The sequence below is a fragment of the Aythya marila genome (assembly GCF_965140915.1).
Source record: "Aythya marila genome assembly, chromosome: 1".
NCBI classification, from domain to species: Eukaryota; Metazoa; Chordata; class Aves; order Anseriformes; family Anatidae; genus Aythya; species Aythya marila.
Window position 1 is genome coordinate 144,632,284 of NC_139042.1, and position 24,240 is coordinate 144,656,523.

Sequence of the window (24,240 nt, forward strand, 5' to 3'; positions counted from 1 at the left end):
AGTGTTTTTCCCTCACCTCTTTTTAGAGAAAGCGTGCTGAAGGGAGATTTTCTAGCTTGCTGGTGCCTAGCCACACTCAGAATATTTTCTGCCTCCTTTGCTGACAGTGCTAATGCTTTAGCAAGCTTTTCAATTTCTCAAGTCAAAGGAGAAAAAAACAAACACACACATTTTCTTCGGCTTACAGAAAGTGTAATCAGATCAACTTTAATCCTACTTATCATAAAATAGCCTAATGTTCTGTAACATAGAAAACCTTACTAGATATTGCTGACCTTAAAATCAAACTCCAATATACCCTTGTGTCTTTCTTACCTGAGCATCCTCAAAAACATGCTAACAGTTTCTTTAAGCATCCAGATATTAATGCTTTTCCTGTGAAGATGCTTGCCTGTGCTCTGGATGGACTGGAGACCTGTTCTTCTGTAGTGTTTGCAGACAAAGCTTTTGGTAACTAATTTTGGCCTACTTAGTGCAGCAGTTTTGTGAGGGTGTTATTTTGTAGGGCTGGACACTGACGCATTACTTTCTTATCGCTCTCCCTGTTCACAGAACTTCATTGAATGTCTTTCTGGAAAGAAACAAAATGGCTTTATGTCTTGGAGAGAGAAAAATAAATGAACCTGTGACTTGTAATCCTACCCAACCTCTCCTTGTGCTGTGAGAGGGATAAATACGCTAGTATCTGATACTGTCTATCTGTCAGAGAAGGAGCTCTAAGTATAGACAACACGACCTGTCCAGGTCTGATAAGCTCCTGGCTGCTCCTGAGCCTTTCCCTTATTAACAGATAAAGGTTTAATTATGAATCTGTCATTCAATTTCATCTCCTTTTTAGATACCACCAAACATTATCTTGAGGTTCTTGTTTCATACATTGGCCAATGAACCAGTAACTCCAGCAAGTGAAACCAAAGGTGGACATGTAAGATTCACTTTTATATTTCCTGATCTGTGGTTTATAATCCTATAGTTGCTCATAAATTTGGTTGTGTTTCCAAGCACATACTCTTCCTATTCATATTGCACTTGTTGCTTATGAAGATTACCCATGCAGGTTAAGTATGTTTTGTTGTGATGTTATTTTCTTAGGGTAATCCTCAGCTCTTCGGTCTGCTGCTCTCGCATCCAAATATACCTGCAGTCTACCAAATGCAGATTTGGCTGGTTGTGTTTCCTGTTAATGAGCCTGGAATAATGACTTAGGATGCAAACTTGTGATCTGACACATGCATGACACTGTTTTCTTTGGCAGTGCTCAGGCGTTTAGCCCTACTGTGAATAAAAGAGCCAAACAATGGACAGTAGGGAGGTCAAAAAAAGGCCAGGCAGGATAATAGGGCATAACCGAGGGTCTGTTGCATAAATACAGAGTGCCTTATTATAAATGCTCAAATGCCTAGCTTCTTTCAGAAAGGGTCCTTTACAGGGCCTCAAATAGAAAATGAAAGAGGGTGTACTCTGTACTCAGCTGTACTCTGTAATCTCTAGGCACAGATTAATCAAATCAGGACCTGGCAATAAACCATTCTTACATAAAGTCTGGTGAAATAATGAACTCTTATTTGTGCTGATGTAACCTCTCAAAGCCTTTTGTGTACACCCATGCACAAGGTGTTCTGTGAGAACACACTGAGAACAGCTGTGGAGACCAGAGGTAACGAGTTTAAAAGGAGTGAGAGAAACAACATGGAGAATGGGACCATCACTGCTTATTACATCTGAAGGTTCAGACTTGGTGCCCGGCTTAGACAGTTCCTCAGTGGAGTGATGCTGGGAGGGGATGCCAGGAAAAGCATCATCATACATGTATAGTGTCTCCAGTTCTCGTGTCTTACGTACATGTAAGCAGCCACTGCCAGAAGTAGGATATTGGACTAACAACGCTCTGATCTGAGAAAATGTTAGATTTGAGCATCCTCTACCTTTGGTTTTGTTTTTAATGCGTAACTTTGCTGACTTGTTTTTGTTTCTGGATGTTTCTTATAAGAACTGCTTGTGCTGACTCACTCTTTTCACTATTAATTTTCTAGTTAAGAATAACTTGTGCATTCATCTATTCAAGTGGCATGGAGTAAGAGGTTTTGGCAGCACTCAGATTAGCTGTGTTGCCAATTTTTAAAGAATCCTTGCAACGTGATCTAGACTCCTCGGGAGCAATAGCCCAAGAGCAGTGATTACTTTTACCCTTGTGATTTCATTCATTTGCCTAGGATTAAGTGTGAAGTACTCTGCTTGCCAGACTTTCTGAAGCTCTAGTCCAAAGGCTTAAGTTCTGTTTGAGATAAACCTAGCAGCAGAAGAAATGTTTGCTGAAAGTCCTCACCCCCATGAGTGAATGGGCAAGTAGAGCATAAGCCTCGGCAGCATGTGCTGCTGATAAAGGATATTAAGCATAGGATGAAAATAAGGTGTTGTCCCTATTCCAATTAATTCCCATTGACTGCCAGTGAAAATATCCTGAGTAGTTCCCAATTGAAAAAAAAAAAAAAGAAAAGAGTTAAATATTTTCTGAGAGACTGACACTATTCTTACCAGTTCTTCAGTGCTAAAATGTGCCTGGCAATTGTTGAATGTTTTATGCCTTAAGGACTCCTTTGGGTTATACAAACAGTAAACTTGATGTATTCCCAGCGATCAGTGCACAAATGGTGCAGTTGTATTTCTCTTCTTCTGGGAGTCCCCATGCACATTGTAGCTCTACCTAGTTTAACCTTCTGCTGTTGATTTTCTTTTTTGTATCTATCGCTGGCTGTTTTCATAACCTGCTTCCTCCTTAACTTCTGACATCGCTCATGATTTCAGGGGTGTGGAAATGGTGGCACTGTAGAGACATTGATTCAGAGGTGGGAACCACCAAACAAACGTGAAACAGCTAACAGTCTTCTTTGAAGCTGTGATTAGTACTTGGACCTTGAGAGAAACTTATACATGCTGATCACACATGGATAGTAATTATCAGCCAAGGTACTTTGCTTCCACATCTGCTCTTATGTATTCAATGAACACATTTATTTTTGGTGCTTTTTTTTCCTTGTCCTTTAATCAATACTGATTTACTTGTAAGGTTTTCTCCTGGGATTTACTAGGTAATTTTGAGAAATGAGATTTAACTTTTCCTAGGGAAATATTTTAGAAACCAGGGCAGAGAGCATTGTTGATGACCTGACCCCAGGACTGGACAATTTGTTATGCAGAATGAGTCTGAGCACGACACACCTAAATATATATCTTTGGATAATTAACAGCTTACGTCTTCGGAAAAGAAAGTCTGCCCTGTGTGGCAATGTGATGCCATGCTTAAATATGGCCCTTTGTGGAGCAGGTTCTCATACTCAGTTCCCTCTTCTGCCTCAAACCCCCAAACTCATTACCAGCTTGGCACTGGTATGAAATTGTTAATAAGTTCTTGGCTCTCACCATGTGTGTTAATTGTGTTTTCTGCAACAAACTCTGTTCTCAAGGGGAAAAAAAATAAATATGACAGGAGGGTGAACAGCAAGAAATTCAAATATGCCACTTTTTCTCCCTTTGCCCTTATTATAGTATATGAGACAAGCCAGTTATTTTTAGTCATTCTCAACAGTTAGTGCCAGTCAGCGTCCAGGAGGAGGGCAGCGAGTCAGGCAGAGGTCAGACAGTGTTATCACCCTTTCATTGTGATGGTCAAATCCACTTTTAAGCTTCAGGATTGAGAGAAATGCACTTTTGCTGGCAAATGTTTTAGATGTGTACGTGCAGATGCTCATACATAATCGGAGTTTGTCTGCTTCTGTGACATCATTGTTTCAAAACCACACCAAATAGGTAGAACTAGATATGAATGCAATTTTTGCCTTCACTGCTCTTTCATTCTGTAGAATGAATTCTGTAGACTTTCCTCTCCTTTTGAAGCATGGTACATTGGCTCTTTCGGCCAAATGTGTCTTGAAGGCATCATAATAAATGTGTGATTTTTCACTTCAGTGCCACGGTCAGGATGTCTGTTCTGATATTGGCTGTGAACTTTATGTGAAGGATTGCTGTGACATTATAGTGTCAGCTTCAGAGTGGAATGAGTTAAAAATGGGACACAGCTTGTACATCTTGTCAGTCTTAAATACCTCTTCATGAAAATGGGACTCAAATACAATACAGTTTGCTAATGCAATACTTTGTGAATAGTGATACAGGGTAGTTTACAGTTGTTGCTCATATTCTCTCCTGTCTCATTTTACCAAGGGAAGTGGCAACACAACAGCAGTGAGAAGTACAGTTTTTGTGCTTAGGATCTGTACTCGATTAAAATGACAAGGGCAGAATTCTGGCCAATGTGGAGGAAGCAAAGTGTTTTTTCTCGACTGGTGTTTCATGTGCAGTGAATATCTGCAGTTCTCAAAAGAGGCATTCACATGTAAGAAGACAGATAAGAAAAGCAGAGAAGAAGTGGAAGATCTAAACAATAGGTGTAGATAGGGGTTAATTGTCAAATAATTGCAAATATACTATAGAGAGAGATTCAATATTTTGGTATATATCAAGTCAACAGCAAGGTTTCACAAACCCATTCTGGCTTTGCTCCAAAAATCTGACAGAAAATGGATGGCTTTTGTTTCTTATCCAAGACTTTGAACACAGACCTGCAGACCCTTTGCAAGATGTTAGAAAAGAAGTTTCAGTTCACAAAGACATCTAAGCGTGTTTTGAAGCAGAAACATGAAAAATATATAGGGAAGCATAGGGATAGGAGTATTGATGATACTTCGAGATGTGTTCGTAGGCGTCTTGTAGAACTGGTGCTCACTGTTTTGGCAGCGTTTATAACAAGCACTTTATTGTGGAGTAAGCGGTAAAAGAAATGTAGACTTAATACAATTACTGTATTTTTGACACTTTTTATTGTAGATCTTTGAGATATCAGAATATTTTATTTTGGAGACTAGAAGGTACAGATGATTTTTTAATACAGCTTGGTTTGCCTATGCTCTATAGATGTCATTAGCGATTTGAAGTTTATCCTCTGACAGCTTTTATCTGTTACGTTTTTTTGTAGTTTTGGCTTCATCTTTGCAAACACTTTCAAAAAGCCAATTATGAACTTTCCACAACCACTTTCCTTGCACTCTCAAGTTACGATTGGGTCTTCCTCTCAGCCTGATTACATAATTTATTTTCACCAAATTTGTTACAAGATGGAATTACACAGCAGAGCTATAATTCTGTTTTAAAATAAATCACTCTATAGGCTATAAACGAAATTGAATCCAAAGTTGCTGATAGAGTTTAGAAATACTATTATATGGTTAGTCCATTAGAAATTGTATTAACATCCTCAAGGGAAAGAAGTAATGATAGTGCGTGTTATGAAGTTTAAAATGTAAAAACAGAAACAAAAAGCCACGCCTATGTGTGTCTGGAAGCTTACGATAAGAAATGGGAAAACCTGATGATGTTTCTGTTTAAGAAATCATCCTCCTTTTACTATGTTATCAATAGCAATAAACTTTTATTGTATCAACAGCCGTGATACAGGTCAGCTACACCACCTGCCTCCCACTGAATTCAGGCTGTGAATTTCATGGGTGAGCTAAGAACTAGTTTGCAGGAATTCAAATACTACTATTACCTAGTTTCACATTGCAGCAATCAGAAAGACAAAGTAAACCAACTATCAGCTCAGATTCAGCTGTATTTTGAATGTGGATTAATTAGCCTTTCATATCCATTTACTTTTGAGAACCATATTTCAAGACCAAATAAATGCATTACAGAAACTGAAACTTTTAAGTTCCCCTACCGTAATCTTACATTTTTGTTCTCAGCTGAATTTAGAAATAATCAGAAATGATGATTCTTTGCTACTGCCTCTGTAACTTTGTGCCTTGAGGCAGGAAGAGCCATGATCATCTATTTAAAGGCAGAATAGTTAGCAAAATTTGTTCTTTGACCTAAACTGGAAAACTTCTTGCTTCCAAAGGTAGCATGTTAATTGGAGATTTTTCTTCAGCCCTGTTGTTGTTCCATTAAAATTATGGCAGTAACTTAGAGTGAACTGTAGAGGTGATCTTTCATTCAATCAGGAACCAGATACAAAGACTGGATTATCATGGTGCTTTTCCTATAATATTGGACTGATCTTTTCCCAGGGGGGCTATAAGGAAGCTCAGACCAGTAAGAACACAATAGGTTGGTTTATTCTTCATTACATGTTAGTACTTAAGGAAATTTAGCCATGACTGTTTCTTTCCTGTCCAGCACCGCAGCAAAACTCTAGTATGAGCTATACCGTCTTACAACTTCTGAAATATTAAAGCTTGTCATATTAATGAAACTTAAAACTGCATTCAGCTTTTATTATGCATATTTAAGCATTTTTGTCTAATAGTTATTTATGCTGTACTTGACAGGAAAACTCCCAGTTTAGTTTACCTTGAAGTAGTGGAGGCAGCTCCAAGCATTGTCTCTGTTGAGGTCTTGAAGGTCAAATTCTTTTTAAAGCTTATGCTGCAGCTGAAAAACAGGTCAGATCCTATAATGGTGTCGTTCAATGGTGTGGTAAAATGGGTTGTGAAAACAACAGTAGAGTAAAATAAACACATGTCACTTCCTCCGCTGAAGCCCATAACTCAGGAGCTGTTGGGGTTGCAGTGCAGAACCATGTGCCTTCTCCTTTTCTGGCTTTCTGCTTTACATCTCCTGCCTGTAATCTGTTAGGAACTTTCATTATTTCAGCATGATCGAGGTTAACTTCTAAACATGATTTATTGCTGCCACCTCTTACAGATGGGGCCTGTGTTTTCAGCTAAACTGTTGCCTAGTTAGATACTTTTTTTTTTTTGTTCCTGCAATTTTCACTTTATCATGTTGGGCTTTATTGCACCGAGCTGATAGCCTATTATGGTTCAGCCAAGGGTGGGGAAAAATAATTTGCTCTGAGAAAGAAAATTATACGAAGTAGACATTTTACCTTTGATTGTTTACGACACAATTTTCATGTTCTTCAGAACACAAATTGATTTTTTTTTTTTTTAATTAGTGTTTTCCTAGAGTTTTTATTTGTTTTCTTTTGGAAGATGACAAAAAGCACTGAAGCATTAGTTTGGCCCTTCAGCAAAATGTGAATTCTCTCCTTCCTACCTTTTTTCTGTGCTACAGCTTCTCCTGGTACACATGGTACCCTGCTCTCACAGCTGGCCAGCAGGTCCATGCAGTATCAGTATCTTGCATCTTCCCACACCTCGAAGTGGAAAGCGTCACTGGAAAATGTAGGTCCAGTGTGCCTTCAGGGAGCAGACAAGCAGGACAGCAGTTGAGTTATGAGGGACCCTGTGTGTGTGCCAGAACAACCAAAGCACTGATGGCACATCTGCCCTGGTTCAGATAATGAACATTACAGGGGCGTATGCAAGCCTTCCACAGATGGGTTGTCTCTGTATTGATGGGTTTTCAGGCTTTTCACTGTTTGCCAGTGTCACTGCTGTGTAATGTAAGTAGGGTTGGTGTTTGTGTTTTTAAGAAGAGCAAGTAATGAAAAAATATCCAGATCTGATGCCACCAAGTTTTTTGTTTCAGCCAGGAAATGGCAGTTGCAAATCTCACCTGCTGTTGTTTCTTAGTAAAGGGAGAACTGTATGCGTATCTTCTCTTGCATACTCAAACACCTTTTCCCATGCATCACATCCCAGGAGTACTATATTCCTTTCTTACCTGTGCATTATTGACTTTCAGTATATTCTGTTGCCTTATATATTTTTAAAACCTTTTGCCTTGCTCCGACCAGATGCCCACATTTCGACTGTCCTCAGTGCAAAAATAGACTGAAAGCAAACTCATGATGTATTGAATCTTCGACTAAATTAAGGAATCCCTTGCAGGGATTCAGGGGAGTGTAGTGTGTAAACTCTCCAGCACTGTAGAAAAGTCATGATCTGTCAGCTCTGTGCACTTGCCTTGATTCAAGGACATTAAAACTCATAGTTGCTGTTGAAAAATGAATGCAAGAATTGCATGGGAACAAAGTTCTGTAACACACAGAAAATGTCCAACCTTCTTATACTGTGAGTTACCCTCAGAGGCTGTTTTTCTGTAAGGTACAGACAGCTGACTGCAAGCAGTAATTTTTGTGGTGCTAGATCAGACTTTAGAAGCTCTGTTTGAGTCTGTGACCTAATGTGGCTCTCTTCAGTTGCTTATGTGATAGAGGAGTTTCTGAGCCCTTAAATGCTGTTCCCTTCCCCTGCCATCCCCCACACCCCTTTTTCTCAGGAACTGGTCTCATGTCATTATGAAGATTCATCAAAGATTTGTTTGCATACATGTACATATGTTTATGGACCTTGGCTGCAGTTAATCCTTAATGCAATAATGTTGACCTCAGCTGAACTATATTTGCCTCATTATACACAAATTGCTACCAAAAATTACTAAATGTTACTTTTTAACCATTTGCATACTGCCACACTAAGTTGAAGAAAAAACGAGGGAGCTCTAAACCTAGAACATACACTGCTCTGTTCCATTCAGTAAAATTAAGCTGATTTTCTTGGCCTTAGTGTGTGATGCTGCACTTAACTCGTGAGCTTTAGCTGTTAATGAAAACAGTGATAAAAGCAATTATTTTTCTGAAAAAGCTCTGCTGTGCTATGTAGGCAATGAAGTACTCCAGTAACTCCTATAATTAAGGCTTTTCTCCTTTGCCTTGGAACATATGAAAAGATCAAAGTGTCGTCCCCCTTTCTCCCTCCCCTCAGTGGACGTTTCATACCACAGAATAAATTTAAGTGCCCAAAACCTAGCATGGGTAAAGGATTTACTCTAAATAAATGTTGTCATACAAATTTTGACTGGGTACTCTAAGCAAGTCTTCTTTATGGACAAGATAAATATATATTTCTAGCCTTTTCCTCCTTGAAGTTCAAGATAATCTTATCCAAGGAATAAAACTAGCTACAAAGAAACTAAATAACCTGAAGTAGCCAGCAGCAAACTATGTATAGTTGAGTTAGAGAATGTTTATTCTTGATCTGTCAAATAAATAGTCCTTAGAAAGGAAGCTCCACAAATTGGCAGAGATGGGGTATACTGTATGTGATTCCTTCCAGAACTGGTAATAATATAATGCCGATGTCTGGATAGTCTGTAATCTTCCATTCCAGGGAACAAAACTGAAAGTTTCTGCCTCAACCACAGAACATTGTATTTCACAGGTGAGTCATTTTCTCACATTATGGAAATGATCAAGATCATCTGTATAAGTGAGGACTAGTGATTTCTGCTGCTGCGTCAGTGGTGCTACCATCTGCTCAGCTCCCTGCATACTCGGCGAGCTGATTTAACAAGTCTGTTCTTATAGCAACATTAATCCTATTCATATGAGAGATAAAATACTATGTAAATAAATTCTGCCTGCAGTAAGAATTTCCTTTTTGAAAACCAAGTTTTGTTTTATGAATTTCCTAACTCCTTATATATGTTTCGTTTTACCTGATAATCAGATGTTTGCACTGTGTTCTAAATATGCTCTAAATTCTTAAGATATATAATTTATACAAATTTACTGTAATCAGATGATTTTTTTTTTTTTTCCTAATTGAGATTTTAAGGAGTAAAGGCTAAGGTTCTTATATTCAACTACTGAATGTCCCCTTGCATTTGAAGGCTCTTTTTACACTCGGTGATCTGTGTTGCATCCTAAAGCTCAGAAATTCCTGGGATTCTTGTATTCCCAATACTAACTGAAACATGTTGATTTCTCTACTCAAGATTCAAATACTGTAATCTGTTTCCCAATGCTCTTGATTGGTTTTTAACTGTGTTATTATGAATCTGTCTGGTTCTTCTTGATATCCTGTAAGAGAAGATACAAAGTGTCATGTAGCACCTCTTTCACATCTGTTTTGTGCTCACACACACAAAACACTAGCAATGTTCTGCATTTCCCCTGATGGAGTATGTAAAGAATTTATCTTGCTTTTTTTTTTTTTTTTTTTTTAGCTTTTCAATTTTCAAGAAATTCCTTCTGCATCAACTCCTTTCTCCCATTTCCCAGTTACTCTTGAAGCTGTGTGCTATTGCTAAATCCAAGTTTCTAATTGAGATTCCAAGCAGCAAAAATTGCATCATTGCCTTTTGTTCTTCCATGAAAGCCCATATTAATGGAGACTGCCTTATATAAAGCAGTCCTCTTTCACCTTTGAGAACAAAGAAGAGTTCCTGTCTGAAATAAGTACTGTGACATTTCAGTGTATTGAAAGAGCTGTACTGAGCCAGGAGATGCTTTATCCAGATCCTTGACCATTCTTATCAGTGCGGTGCACAATCAGCACCAGTGATGGTGTGACGAAGTACCTGGTACAGTCAGGAGCTGCATCTCTGAAACATTTCCCAGGGCTAAGAGAGAAAAGGAGGCCTTGGTATTGCTCAGAGCCTGTTAGAGTGCTGATGCTTGACCTTGAGGTCACTGCAAGAACATAGTTGAGCCACAGACCAGTGTATACTTTGTGGTCTGCTACTGTCTTACTCAAACCTTCCAGTTCCAGACTTGTGCGAAATGTGGGCTCTGATTCAAAGCTCACCAAATTAGCAGTATTTTTAAATTTCCCATCTGAATTCTTCCACTGGTTATTCTGGATTTGGATCAGACTCAGGATTTCTGTAGAAGAGAAAGGGACTGATGCCAGGGTGTGTGGCATGCAATATCTCTTACCATAGTCTGTTAGACCTAAGTGAAATGTGCGTGTGTGATTCTGTAGTTGGAAGAAAATCAGATTCAGGTGTGATTAGTCAAGCTCTGACAAATCTTGACTACTACTCTTAATTTTGAGCTAACGCTTAGGGTTTTGTCAAACATAAATAAAAGATATTTTTCCCAGGTATTTGTGGATAAGTATAAAAATCCTTATGGTGACACATTACAGTATTAGCACCTGATGAGGCTGAGCTCAATTAAGCATCATGCAGAGACAGTATTACTTTCTCTGTTGTATGGTTTTAACATGTTAAATTAAAATGTAAGCTCATGCATGGTCAGACATGAATTTTCATCTTGGGCGATCATCTTAATTTGTCATATGAATTGTGAGATAAAAAATTGTGTCCACAGTGTTCCTCAGCCTCTCTTTCTCACAAGCTGAAAGCAAAGAATATCCAAGATGTTTTACTGATGCTTGGGTTTTCTTTTTCAAAGTGAAATTTTGTTTTATTTTTCTTAATTAAGTTTCCTTCATGAATGTGAGAAAATAGTTTTAAAATAAAAGGAGAAATTGGGAGAAAACTTTGATTAAAAAAAAAAAAAAAGAAAAACTTTGGTTGTAAGAAGGTATCCTCAATTTCATAAATCCTCGGGGAAAAGCAGCATTGAGAGAAACTGGCCTGTCCCTCTGTTCACAAGTCTGCACCATGGGATAGACTGCTGCTGATTTCCATTACTGGTTTTTGTTACTGGGGCATAATACTTTTCCTGTCTTATAGCAAATAACAGCTTGAAACATTTGTCATAACTGGGGTACTAATGCACTTTATTGAAGAAGTACAGCAAATAAGCAGTATGCAAGATCATTTTATTATTTTTTTTTGGCCACTTTAAATTTAGCTCTTATACATGGTTATATGTATGTCTTTCATTAACCCCTGCTTAGGTAAAATGACATATTTGAGAGAAATTAGTCAATTAGTCTTTGCTGCATGTTAAGCATGCTCATACCTCTAGTTAAAGAAAAATGGACTAAGGAGAGAGAATTGGAGGGGCAGTAAAAAGATATATTTTGGCAGTCTTCCATCCACAGATGGTAATGGAGAGAAAAAATCGCCTGGGAACTCTGAATTTTCAGTGTTATCAGGCAGGGCAGGATGTTTGTATTGGTGAGTTTAGAACAAGTAAGGGCAGGAGAAGCTTACAGTATGGTGTTTACATTTGAGACAAGTGATTGGAAACGATTTGCAGGGCTTTGTCTGGGTCACCAAAAACACTCCACCAAGGGAATGAGCAGGAAGAAAAACTACAGTGTTTGGAACAGCATTTAGTTTTCTTTGAAATCCATCTCTTTTGCTAAAAAACTAGCTAAGTACATAGTTTGCTTAGTAAAGCAGCTCCTAAATAAAATTTCAGCTTAATGTCAAACAGCAGCCCAAAGGAACAGTGCTACAGCAGTTGCAGTCCCTTAATGAGACTGAAAAAAAAAAGGTTTAGGCTTTGTGTCACTTCTATTTATGAAAGCAAGCAAAGTAATCCATATTAGGAGTTGTGATCCAACATGCTAGGCTAATACCAAAGAATATATCTGAATTGTGCCTACGTACTCCTAAAACTTAGCTAATGTGATTTCTGAGGGGCTCAGGAGTGTGGGCAAAATATTTAGGATTCAGTGGCTGATGTTATCCTCATCTGTTTGTTGCTATATGAGAGCTGTCTCCAATGGTTTCCCATTTAGTGGTAATAGCTGGAAAGATCCACAGGGAAATAAAGTTCCTACTTTCTTAGGACCCAAGCAAGAAATGGATTTTTAATGTATTTTTAACTTGAGTCTTTGACTTGCATCTAGGTTGAAGACCACGCTTAATTAAAACCCAGTACCTTCCATGCTGTTAATGTCTATGATTACTAAGTGGGGATGTTCTTTGCCTAAAGCAACTCATCTCTCTCCCTGTGCTTGCTACAGTTATGCCACTCCTGCAGCAGATGCCAAATTACTGCAAAGGGATGCTAGCCATTCTCTAGATCACCAAAATGGGCACCATTTACATTTCACAGACAGTGTTTATATAGTGTGGCAGTTCAGCCACTCATCCATAAGGAGCCTCCATCAGTAGAGGCAGGATCAGGACGAAGAACTGACAGATGCAGCTGTAAGGTTAACTTTTCTTTTCATGGCTGCATTTTTTCACAACCAGTGCTTACACTCTATACAAGCTGAAGCAAAATCACCTGTGCTGCAGAAACTTCCATGTGATCAAAGGTGAAAGGTAGAGACTATTAACCAAACGTGCAGCCCCTGACAGGGAAAATGTGTTGCCAAAAGTTGTTATACCACAGTTGTTATATTCTGCCGATGTATTTGGTGGCATCCTACATTGTACTGCACAAAGAGCATGGTGCAAGTGTGCAGATATGATGCATATTGCATGTACCATGTGTGTATTTGTATGTAGGCGTACAATGACCAGGAAGATGCAAAGTCAATTCTCTAGTCAAGATGCTGGGTGAATTAAAGCTCAGTGTGATAATTAAAAGCACAAGGACCAGTGAGCAGCTGAGGCTGTTGTCTTTAGAGACACTGGTAGCTGTATTTCAAAGAAAAAGCTGAGAATGGTCTGCAGCTGTGGGGCTATACGACAGGGAATATATTGATCAGTTTACAAAGGGAGGTTCATAAATCTCATCTTATTCCTGTTGCTTGTCTGAATTTTGACCTAGTTCAAGTGTGGTGCTGATTTTCCCCCATGAGGATGGCTGTCGTTTCACTAGATTGATTATTCTGCTGCATTTTTGCAGCACATACCTGAATTCAGTTATGCTATATCGAGGCATAGAAAGTACAACAGAACCGAAAAGCCTGCATTTAAATAGTTATTGCTCAAACTGTTTTTAGATTTTACTGGAGTGCTTAAGAAAATAGGGAAATTGTAGAACACAAAAATGAGCTTGGAGCCTTCCTCCAATATTTGTTATATTTTGTAATAAAAATAAGGGGAAAAAAACAAATACCCACAAATGAAGCAAGAGCTATCAATCAGCTCTGTCCTGCTGGGATATTAGAAAACGTGAGGGAGCAATTAAGACTTTGGACTGCAATCCTTTGCTGCCACAGAGGTTTCTTGGCAACAGCTGGAGGTTCATAGCCCAGCACTCCCTTGTTGCAGGGGGGCACCTGGGGGGGGCTGAGTGGGGTGGCCAGGCTGGCACCCTTGTTTTATCCGGCAGACACCAGCAGGCTTGCAAGCTTAGAGCTTGAAAACACTGATGTTGGGGTAGGTAGGTAAGAAAAAAAAAGGAAAAAAAAAAAAAAAAGTAAAATAGCTTTCCTGTCTACTTGTCATATCAGTGTGTTTTTTTTTTTTTTTTCCTGGTTCTCCATAAATCTGAAAAAAGAGTAGGTCTTCATTTGTCAAAGTCCTTGAGCATAACTTAAGCCAGGATGGAGAAGCTGCTTAGCTGTCTTGCTGAACTGTGGATTTTACAGTCCAAGAGCTGCCAAGTCCCTTTGTCTGTGTGTGCCCTAAGAATCATGGTGGTCACTCTGTATTTGTCGTAAGACGCTGTCCTCTTCGTGCTACAAGGTCCTCAGGGGCAATCAGCAGCGATTTAGTGAATGCTATCTTTAGGTAAATAAAGGGCCATTTTAAGTTTCTGTGGGCATTCCCAGTTCTGTTCTTTTAACCATGTCTTATTAATAATTTAATAATCCTTCTCAGTGGAAGGCTTCTGTTTTCAGCCCAACAGCCATCATCAGCTGTATGGAAGTCAGTCGATAGTCATTGGAAATATGCTGAAAGGAAAACAACAGTGTTTTTAAAGGGGAATACAAAATCATAGGATATATATATATATATATATATATATATTATATAAAATAATATCCAGAGTCAAACTAATATTTTACCATAAATGCCACATTTTCTTGGAGAGTATTTTACAGCATTTAATTCTTGTTTTGGTGCATTGCAGGCACTGCATAATGTTCAGTGTTTATTCAATTTCCAAAAGAATAATTTAATTCTAAGGTTGTGCTGCCACGAGCAACATGCTTGAGTAACTCTCACAGAGAATGTCGTTAATAGTCAGACCTTGGACTGTATTTTACATCTGTGTTTCTGTTCTGTGTGCCAAAAGGCAAGAATCTTGTGTGCCTTTTGAGTGCAAGATAGAAAACTGTCCCTGTAAAAATTACCCATGTAGACTGTAATATGTACATGTATATTAAGTGGATCTGTGTAATATCCAGTCTGTATTAAAATAAATAAAGAAAAGGTCAGATTATAAGAGCCAAGATTAAGTGTCAAACCAATTTGTGTTGAACTGTCAAGAGCAGTGTGATGTTTCAGACTTTCTGAGTACAGGTATTTTCACTGTCCTTATCAATAAATTTAGATAATCTTTAGTGCGGTTTACTTTATCAAATCTTTCACAAAGGCATTTGTACTCATGAATTACCGTGTTTGCTGTAATGAATTAAAATTATGTGTAAAATTCAGTCCTAAAGAATGCAGTTTATAGACAGATGAGATACTTATCTTTGCTTGTTTGCCACCTAAGTCACTCGGATTTATTACCTAAAATAAAAATGCCAAGTCTTCGAGTAAAAAGGCATTAGTCATCAAGTCAATTTTCATCTTTTTAATATTAATCAACTGCTGTTTCTGAATTGATGTTTGTGCTACTGTCACAAAAATAAGTGTGTGGGGGTTGGTGGGGGTTCTGTGCACAAGGTCAAATTTGCTGCAGAATGCTGTGCTTGTTTTAGCAGCAGATGGATAACATTACATGGATTTTAATTACTGAAATTAATCCTGACTTTTAGGAAATACTCTGCCTTATTAGTGACATAATTGGCCACATGATAACATTTGAATTTTGTGGCACAGATATGTTTGTTAAAAAAACGCCTCTGTCCTTCTGGAGAAGAATGAGAATTACTCAAGTTTTACTTGCTTGTTGCTCCTCCTCTCTTAGCAACCTTTTATACAATATAGATATTTTTCAATGATAACTTGAAATAGTCTGTTGGAATTGTGAAGGAGGTGTGTGCACGTTCACAAGGCGCTTTTAAAACACCTCTGCAGCTGGCACTCTGTAAGAATAATTATAACAAGGAAAGCTGTGCTATAAGCATGGGCTTTTACAGAGCTCCTTTGCTGAACTCTTGCAGCTCCTCTGCAGCACAACAGAGAGTGTCTCAGCAGATGACTACTAGAAATAGGCTTTTTTACCTGTGAATAGTTTTATTTATTTATTGTATCCTTTAGTTATTTATTCATACTGTATTCATACTACTTTCTAAAAGATATTAAGTTTCTTTTTTGCTTCTTTCAATGAATTCCTCCTCTCTCAATCCTTTGTGAGGAGCCTTGCACTAAAAGGAATGTAGAGAGTTAACTGGGGTCTCCTATTATTTTTTTCCCCTGGTATCTAGTTACCTTTATCATCATCACCCATCTCTCCGTGTTCCTGCTATATTTCATGCAAGGACATCTTACAGGATTTCTCTGTTGTAGGAGCTATCTGGAAATCTTCACTTTTAGCATGTTTTTCTGTTTGTATGGGAGAGGTGGCTAAAGATGGATATGGTGGGTAAATGGAAAGCTCCTGCAGAAAGGAAGAGATGTATTTATTTTCCTGTCTTTTGTGGGTAGGAGAGTAAAAACTGTTTTCTCAATACAATGCAAAAGACCTGGTCAGATTAAGTATTCAAAAGAGTGTTACGAGAAAGGCAAAAGTGAAGTAATGAAACAAGTTTCTGGAAAAAGTGGTGGGATCTATTGTTGGAAGAGTTTAAGAGGAGATCAGACATATCAGGAATGACATAGATGTAGTTGCTCTTATTTAGGGAAAGACAAATGGACTAGATGCTCTCCAGAGGCCCTTCTGTGATCCATTTTTCTATGGTTTCCATGATCTTTTGTGAGCTGTGGATCAGGATTAATTACCTGCCTGGTTAATTTGAACTGAGCCCCCTGCTAGCTTAGCTGCACTCTCCCCAGGACCAGATGTATTCTTTCTGCTGCCCAGCACTGGGTCTGTGTGTCCACAGGCTCTCAGCTTCCTGGGCTCTACCACAGCAAACTGATCTGCTCAACTGGGGAAAGCAAAGGCACTTGTCAGCAGTCATTGTTACTACAACTTCTAGCTGGTGTTTACAAGACTGGTGATTGGCTCGGCATGCAAATTGAAAGAAAGCAGAGCTTGGATGGTATTGTAATGCAGTGCAGGATGGCAAGGCTGAGCTGAGAGCACAGGCCCCACGCACATGTCCCTTGGCAGTGCAGCTGGGTTGCCGGTGTAAGAAATATGAGGGATGTAAGATTGAGCTAGCAGCAAGCTGTAATTAAAATAGCTCTGAGTCCTAAGGAGGGGAGGCAGTTGCCATGGGGAATGGAAACCGTACAAAGAGTGTAGCTCTGTGCCTGAAGCATAGGAGGTTGGAATTGCTGCCTGGCACGCTCAGAGAGAGGTTAAAGCAGGGAGCTCTGAAAACATCCTGACATCAAAAGGTGGAGTAGTATAGCAGAAAGCAGCACAAAAGCAAGCAGGGGTATATTTTGTTGTACCAACCAACCGTAATGGGTGCAAAAATAGCCAAAGCTCACCCCTCTTATCTAGGTTCTTGTATGTATCCCCTTTAGTGTCTTTTCCTCCCATCCTCAGCAACTCACTTCACTCCTCTCCACTCCTCATACAGTGAAATCTTAGTCCTGCTGGAGGCTATATAAATTTTGCAGTTTACATTGATGGGTCTGGGTTTCTGCCTCTGGAATTTCAAGTAAGTTATGTATTTGTGGCTGAGCAGCAAGAATATCCAAAATAGAGATGGTACGTGTTCCTGTTTCCTACCTCCTGCTAGCACAAGTGTCTTTGTGTTCACCCTGCCAACAGTAGCAGGGAGTAAATGCCATGAAAAACAACTTTGTTTTGCTTTTGAGGGTGGCTTGTTGCCCCCTGATCTGGTTGATGATGTGGAAGAGAGTGCTGGCCCAAGGGGGTCCAGGACCAGGAACAGCAGCTGTCCCACTGATGAGCTTAAACAGAGGAGCACAAATCCACACCCTGTTAGCACAACTTTTCATTTGACGGTCAGCCAGTGCCCCGTTGGGTCTAGAAGGAAATTTGGCACTTTGCACCTGACAGATGGCCTCTCAAAGGGATGGTGTAGCTGGCAGATGCCTCTCCCAAGTGATCTGCTCAGCTTTAGAACAAGCCCTGGGTTTCTTGACAAGCTTGAAAAGGCCTGTGTGAATCCTTCATCAAAAACCCTGCCTTGAGGCATTGTCATGTAGAATCACTTCTGTTGGGTTCCTTAATTGTGGCTAGAAAGTGACAACACTCATAGGAAAGTCTGTAATTGGGAAGAAAAAAAGGCTATGTAATCCAAAATGCCACAGAATGAATACACACACACCTTTTAAAAAAAATTACTTTTTTTTTTTCTGCGCAATTTATTTTTAATATCTTTATAATAGGACATACTCAGGATATCTTTATAATAGGACATGCTCAGGCATGGGATAATTAGTGATGCAGAGTGGGTAACAGGGAGAGAGCAGGACTGGACTTTGGGCCGGAGGTGGTCCCTGGACGGCTGTGGTCCACTGGAACCAGTAGAAATTTGAAGACCAAAGTTGGTCTGAATGGACTGTGGAAAGACTCTTGGTGGCGAGTCCTGCCTTGCCTGCTCTTGTTTTGAGGGATGCTGTTATGAGCCTGCTTCAAGGCCCAGGTATTTAATTCGTTCTTCGACCCAGCCAATGTGGCATTTAAAAACAAATACTCCCACTTATCAGAAATGTTTAATGCCACCAGAGCTTCAGGAGACAGATAAGTAGCAGAATTTTAACTTGAAACAAAATGACCTCCACAATGTCTTTCTCACAGCAAAACTTTTTTATTCCAGCCAAATATTTTAGCATTTGCCATGCTCATGTTTAAATGCACAACTTCATTCCACAGATATGTGAAAGAATCATATGAACTGAACTGTGCTGTAACCCTGGAGTTTGGATTTCCTTGTACATTGGTTTAATACAATTTTGTTAAGTGAAGTTTATTTTTCTTTGAACGAACTCTTAGGAATATTGCAACAGTGTTTGTTAAAGGTGCCCATATAAAATATGGAGTGCTACTAATGCAGTCAAGATCAAACTATTATTTTTCATGTGTTCACCAGGTAAATATATATGATTAGATATTTATACTTCATTTATACAAAAGTCCTTAAAATATTATGTACCCCTGCTACAGAGAAGGAAAATTAAATGCCTAAATAATAAGAACATTTGTTAATTTTATATTTATATATATACTTACATATGAAAGTCAATAAAATAAGTATTTTATAAGGATTTATATGTAGGAGGGTTTAAAACATTGAATATTATTGGTTTCAAACTGTAGTGACTACATAAATGGGCCATTTAATTGCTTTTGATAGAAATTCACCTTAACTTCTTTAGATTTATCTATCCAATTAAATGTGTTGAAAATCTCAGGCGGTGAAATTATTAGGTGGATTGTAAAACACTTTATTTAAAAGCCATTGCTGGTGAGGCAATTTGAAACATGCATTATCTTAATCTGCTTTCTATTCAACATACTGTAGCTAACAAACACTTTTTTTTTTTTTATCCTTGTTTGTCATAATGCTGTCATTGTGCAAGTAAATGCATAAGAGGGAAAGATTATAGGTACTTATTATTCTACAGATCTTGTTCACAATAGTATGTCTTTTTTTTTTTTTTTTTTGAGACTGCATAGTATATCAAAAGCTAAAGAAAATGTTTTAATATCAGAATCAAACATTTCAATTATTAGTGGTTTCTGCTCTCGGTTACTGTAGGAGAGGTGTTTGTGCTTTTAAAGTAGTGTGCCAATACAGATGGTTAGATCATATATGATATTATGAACTCTAATAATGCCACCTGGATTAAATGTTTTGAAGGACAAAATCAGATAAATTCAGATTAAAAAGGAGGATGCAGACTTTTTACAGTAAGGAAAGTGAATCTCTGAAGTAATTTATTTTGGGATATAGAGGTATCTACATATTGAAAAGGAAGAACAAACATTTCTATAAGAGACGCTCTGTCTCTACTCTGCTAGGGTGTCTACATCTATGATTCATCAGCAGGATCAGGGCTGCAAAGTCTACACAAATGTCAGACCAGGAGAGACTAGGTCATCCACAAAATCCCATTGTATTTTTTGTTATCCTCTTAAACGCTGAAAATATTCTTTCAGTTGAAAGTAAGTATTCCTGTATGTGCGGTAGAGAAACTTCAAGGCAAGTCTAGAGGACCTCATCTGGGGACTGAAAATAGTTGACAGTAAATAAAAGGAAAAATGGTCCTTGCTCTTCTGTTCCCCTTTTTGTCCTCTCTTCTCTCTGTCCGCTTCAGAATGAAAAATCAGGATGTGCCAGGGGCAAGCTGGGTATCTCTGGAGGCCATTACTGGCTTTCCAACACTTTCAGATGCTTCACCGCCCTGTTGGTTCAGCCAGTGAAGTTAACAAGATTACCTCTCTCCTTATTGTACAGCACTATTTTGATATCCTACCTGATAAAGCAATTTCTCTTTGTCCATTTTCTTGCTAGCTGGCGGTGCTGCTTGAAACCTCATGCTTTGCCTTTATCCAGGATTTTCCAAAGCTACACTTACCCCAATTCTCCTTGCCCCCTGTTGAGTAAGCTGAGTATAGACTCTTACTTTTTTGGAGAACCATTTCCTTTTGTGGGTGTGCAAGTCTGCAGAACTTTTCATGCCTGGTATGGCAAGTCCCTTTGTGGTTCTTTCCTTCTATAGGAAGGAGGAGGGATGGCTTTCCAGTGGTGTCCTCTCACTTCCTGCTATGCTGGGTAGAAGACATCTCTGTAGGATGCAGAAATAGACTTTCCTTTTCTTAAGGAAGATGAAAAAGTATCCACAATTTACATCAGAGTTTTCTAAATAGGAGGTGTAATTGAGCTTTAAAGTTTCTAAGTGTATATCCATATGAGGAGCAGCTGAAGGAACTGGGGTTGTTTAGTCTGGAGAAGAGGAGGCTCAGGGGAGGCTCTTATTGCTCTCTACCTGAAAGGAAGTTGTGAGGAGCTGGGGATCAGCTTCTTCTTGCAGATAACTAGCGATAGGACTAGAGGGAATGGCCTCACGTTCTACCAGGAGAGGTTTAGGTTGTAAATCAGGAGAAATTTCTTCTCAGAAAGATTAGTTAGGCATTGGAATGAGTTGCCCAGGGAGGTGGTGGAGTCAACATCCCTAGGGGTGTTCAAGGAAAGGTTGGATGTGGTGCTTGGGGACATGTGTTAGTGGGTGACATTAGTGGTTGGGGAATGGTTGGACCAGATGATCTTGGAGGTCTCTTCCAACCTGAATGATTTTATGATTCTATTTGCTAAAAGCAATGAATCAAAGATAGTTTAGGGTTTGAATTTTTTCCTCATTAATTTATTGTGAATTTATTTATGGTTTGATGTTGCCAAATAGATGCAAACAATATATGTAGCAAGAAGACAAAATCATTTATAAATAGGATTAGTTTTGTGATGGGATAATCCTGAAGGAAGACCCAAACCTGTTTTTTGTCAAAGTTGTGCAGGTAGCCCTCTAAGCCATTTCCCCATGCAAAGTCAACCTGTTGGTAATTAAATTTGAACTCTATTAAACTTTATTTTCTACTATTTGCTTATTGTTATTTTTCCTAAAAAATGCACCTTTTATTTTCCTCTTTAAAGAAAAGTGAGACTTATCAACAAACACATAAGATCATGGATATTAGTCTAAGCGTAAATTTTCTATTAGATTCAATTTACTGCTAGTGCAATAAAACTGTCATCAGATCGAATGAGATTTTGTACTGCATCAGCCATAACACAGTGACATTAAATCGGAAGTATATAATTTTTCCATTGTTCTCTTACTCATGAGTTATGAAAATTATAAAGTAACGCACAGTATCATGCTAATGCTTGCATTTTTTCCAGCAGATAAGTAGTGATTTTGTCAGGGTAGTTTGGGGCATCTAATTAGTTTCTGATTACATGGCTGTTTTGTAGGATGAAAAATAGCACAATTTACTGCAGTAAGGATGAAAGCTTTTTCATGAAAGCTTTTCATGAAAATTTGCATGAAAAAATGTAGGGAAAAGCCCAAACATTAGCTCCCCAATTTTTGAACTGGAGCCCTCTGTCTTTCATTTCTCGTGGTCTGTTCTGTTACATTAGACATGCATTGAATGATGTGATTGACATCTTCCACAATTACTGTTCGCATATAATTAGATGCAATGCTGACAAGGACTCTGTTGTTTGTTTGTTATAGTTTCACAAAAAGGCCTTATCATTTTTTCTTTTTTCCTTTTTTTTTTTTTTTTTTTTTTTCCTCTTGCTTTTCTGGCATGGGTCCATTAGAAGCATTGCACTATGTTCTTCTGGTGACTAGGAGCAAAAATAACTTCCAGACATTAAAATGTTACTCACATGTCATTAGCTCCACCTCTTGGATTAAATTGTTTTTTATTTACAGATGCAGTAGTTCATAGGAGAATCCTCTCTGAAAGTGTAAAAACTACTGAGACTGTGCCCTAGTAAAAGCACCCGTATCAATTGCTCTGTCCTGGAAGTTTCAACATTCAGTGCTTGATTACCAGTTAAGTTTAATTATGAATCATTTTACTGATTGGAGAATAAGTTGGGTCACATTGTCCTCTAGTGGTTCACATAGATAACTGCCCTGCTGAGAGACTTGTGTTTTTATATCCTCTCCTGCTGTTCTCATACAAGTCCAAGTCACTTCAGAAGAGGGCTGATACAATGACCAAATAAAAATTGATACCTTAATGACGCTGTGTCAGTACAGCCAGATGTCTTCTATAACTGTGTATTGTCTGCTTGAGAAAAAAAAAATATTTAAAATATTTCAAAATAGCAGTAGACACTCATGAGAAGGTAATGCATTTAGCCAGAGCATTTGATGGAAATAAATATATCCTGTTTACTGACAGTAACAAAGTACAATCTCAGCATGAGATATTTGTATAGATTGAAGAACAGCTTACCTGCACAAAACACACAGGGATTCCATATGAATGAAAGCAGAATGGGAGTCTGGCATCTCCTGTGGCTACTCACTTGTAAACTGTGACAACAGCAGGCTTTTGCCCCGTAATGTGAAAGCACTCACTGCCTTTCATACAAAACGGTGAAAGCAACTGAGCACTTCACAGCTGGGAATCTGCCAGCATAATGCAGACATTTGCAAACAGAAGGAGAGATCTCGTAGCAGGGAAAATGATCACAGAATCATTAAGGTTGGAAAAGATCTCCGAGATCATCTGGTCCAACCATCCCCTACCACCATTATTACCCACTATCCATGTCTGTTTTTTCCATGATAAAATGCACTTTCCGTTAGAGAATATTTCATCATCTTTTCAAAGTAAGATGAGTTTTTGTCCCCTGTGACAGAGCAGTGCTGCAGGCAGAGATAGGGCAGGCAGGCAAGGAAAGGATGCTCTGACCAGCAACTCTCCCCTTCTATCCTTCTTTTGAAGAGGCCTTCCTTTTGAAGACTGAAATTGATGGCAAACACCAGGGAACTGCAGAATACCTTGATTATACCTGACATGGCGGAGCTGTGCATTCAGTGTTGCCCACCACCAGCCTCAGTCCTGCCCATGTCCCCACACCTAAAAGCATAAGTGAACACTGCCGCTGCAGATGTGCTGACAGAAACAACATATATGAAAACAGCTCTGTGGTATAAAAAGCCTTCACCTTGTGAAATAAGCTGTGGTGCCATTTCTACAGTTCACTCATGAGTTTACTAGAAAGTGAGGGATGCAAGAATATTTGCAAAGAGTTACTTTTATCTCATGCTCTGTCACTCTTTTGCCACTGGGGATCTTTTAAACCAAAGGCATGTTTCTAGTTAAGAAATCAGATTGATTTTTTTTTTTTTTTTTTACACAGCTGCCAGAGTGGGGATGATGATTTTTTTTAATTTTTCTTTAACAAAAAGGCTTCATTTTAAAGAGTCACCTTAATAACTCTTTTTTGTTTCATGCTTTGTAGTGTTATTTCCCAGGATTTTATTACCATTTATTTAAGCTAGATGCTAAGCAAAACTCCGTTTATTATGAATTCAGGCCACGTGGGTTTATCTCTAAGTACTAGAGGGTCAGCTGCAGAGATGGATATATTCAGAGCTCACAGACTACAATTTCTGCTGTAATGATTTCTTAAACATTCCACACTTTCAGGTGGATATAAGGCTGCATATATTGCCCTCCCTCCACACAGAAACCTTTTAAAGAAACCTGTTACTGCTTCCCCCACGTGCTCTTTATTGCACCCCAGCAGAGAGGAGGCCCTGCCCCATCATTAGAGACCCAGCAGTATTTCCTTCCAGGAGCTCTGCAGCGGTGTTCAGTTACTGCTGGAAGCAGGAGAAAGCTGTGACCGATTACACCTGTTTCTATTGATCAGGAAAATCCAGGCTGCTCATCACAGCAGAGGGGCGCATTGCTCCTACTCGCTGTGTCAGTCACTGTTCTCCTCC

General features: G+C 38.8%; 1 protein-coding gene across 8 annotated transcripts in view; it reads left to right on the plus strand.

The window, feature by feature from the left end:
• Window positions 1-24,240, plus strand: part of BICD1 (BICD cargo adaptor 1) — a 253,943-nt gene that overhangs the window by 96,094 nt on the left and 133,609 nt on the right. The gene's annotated exons all lie outside the window — the stretch shown is intronic.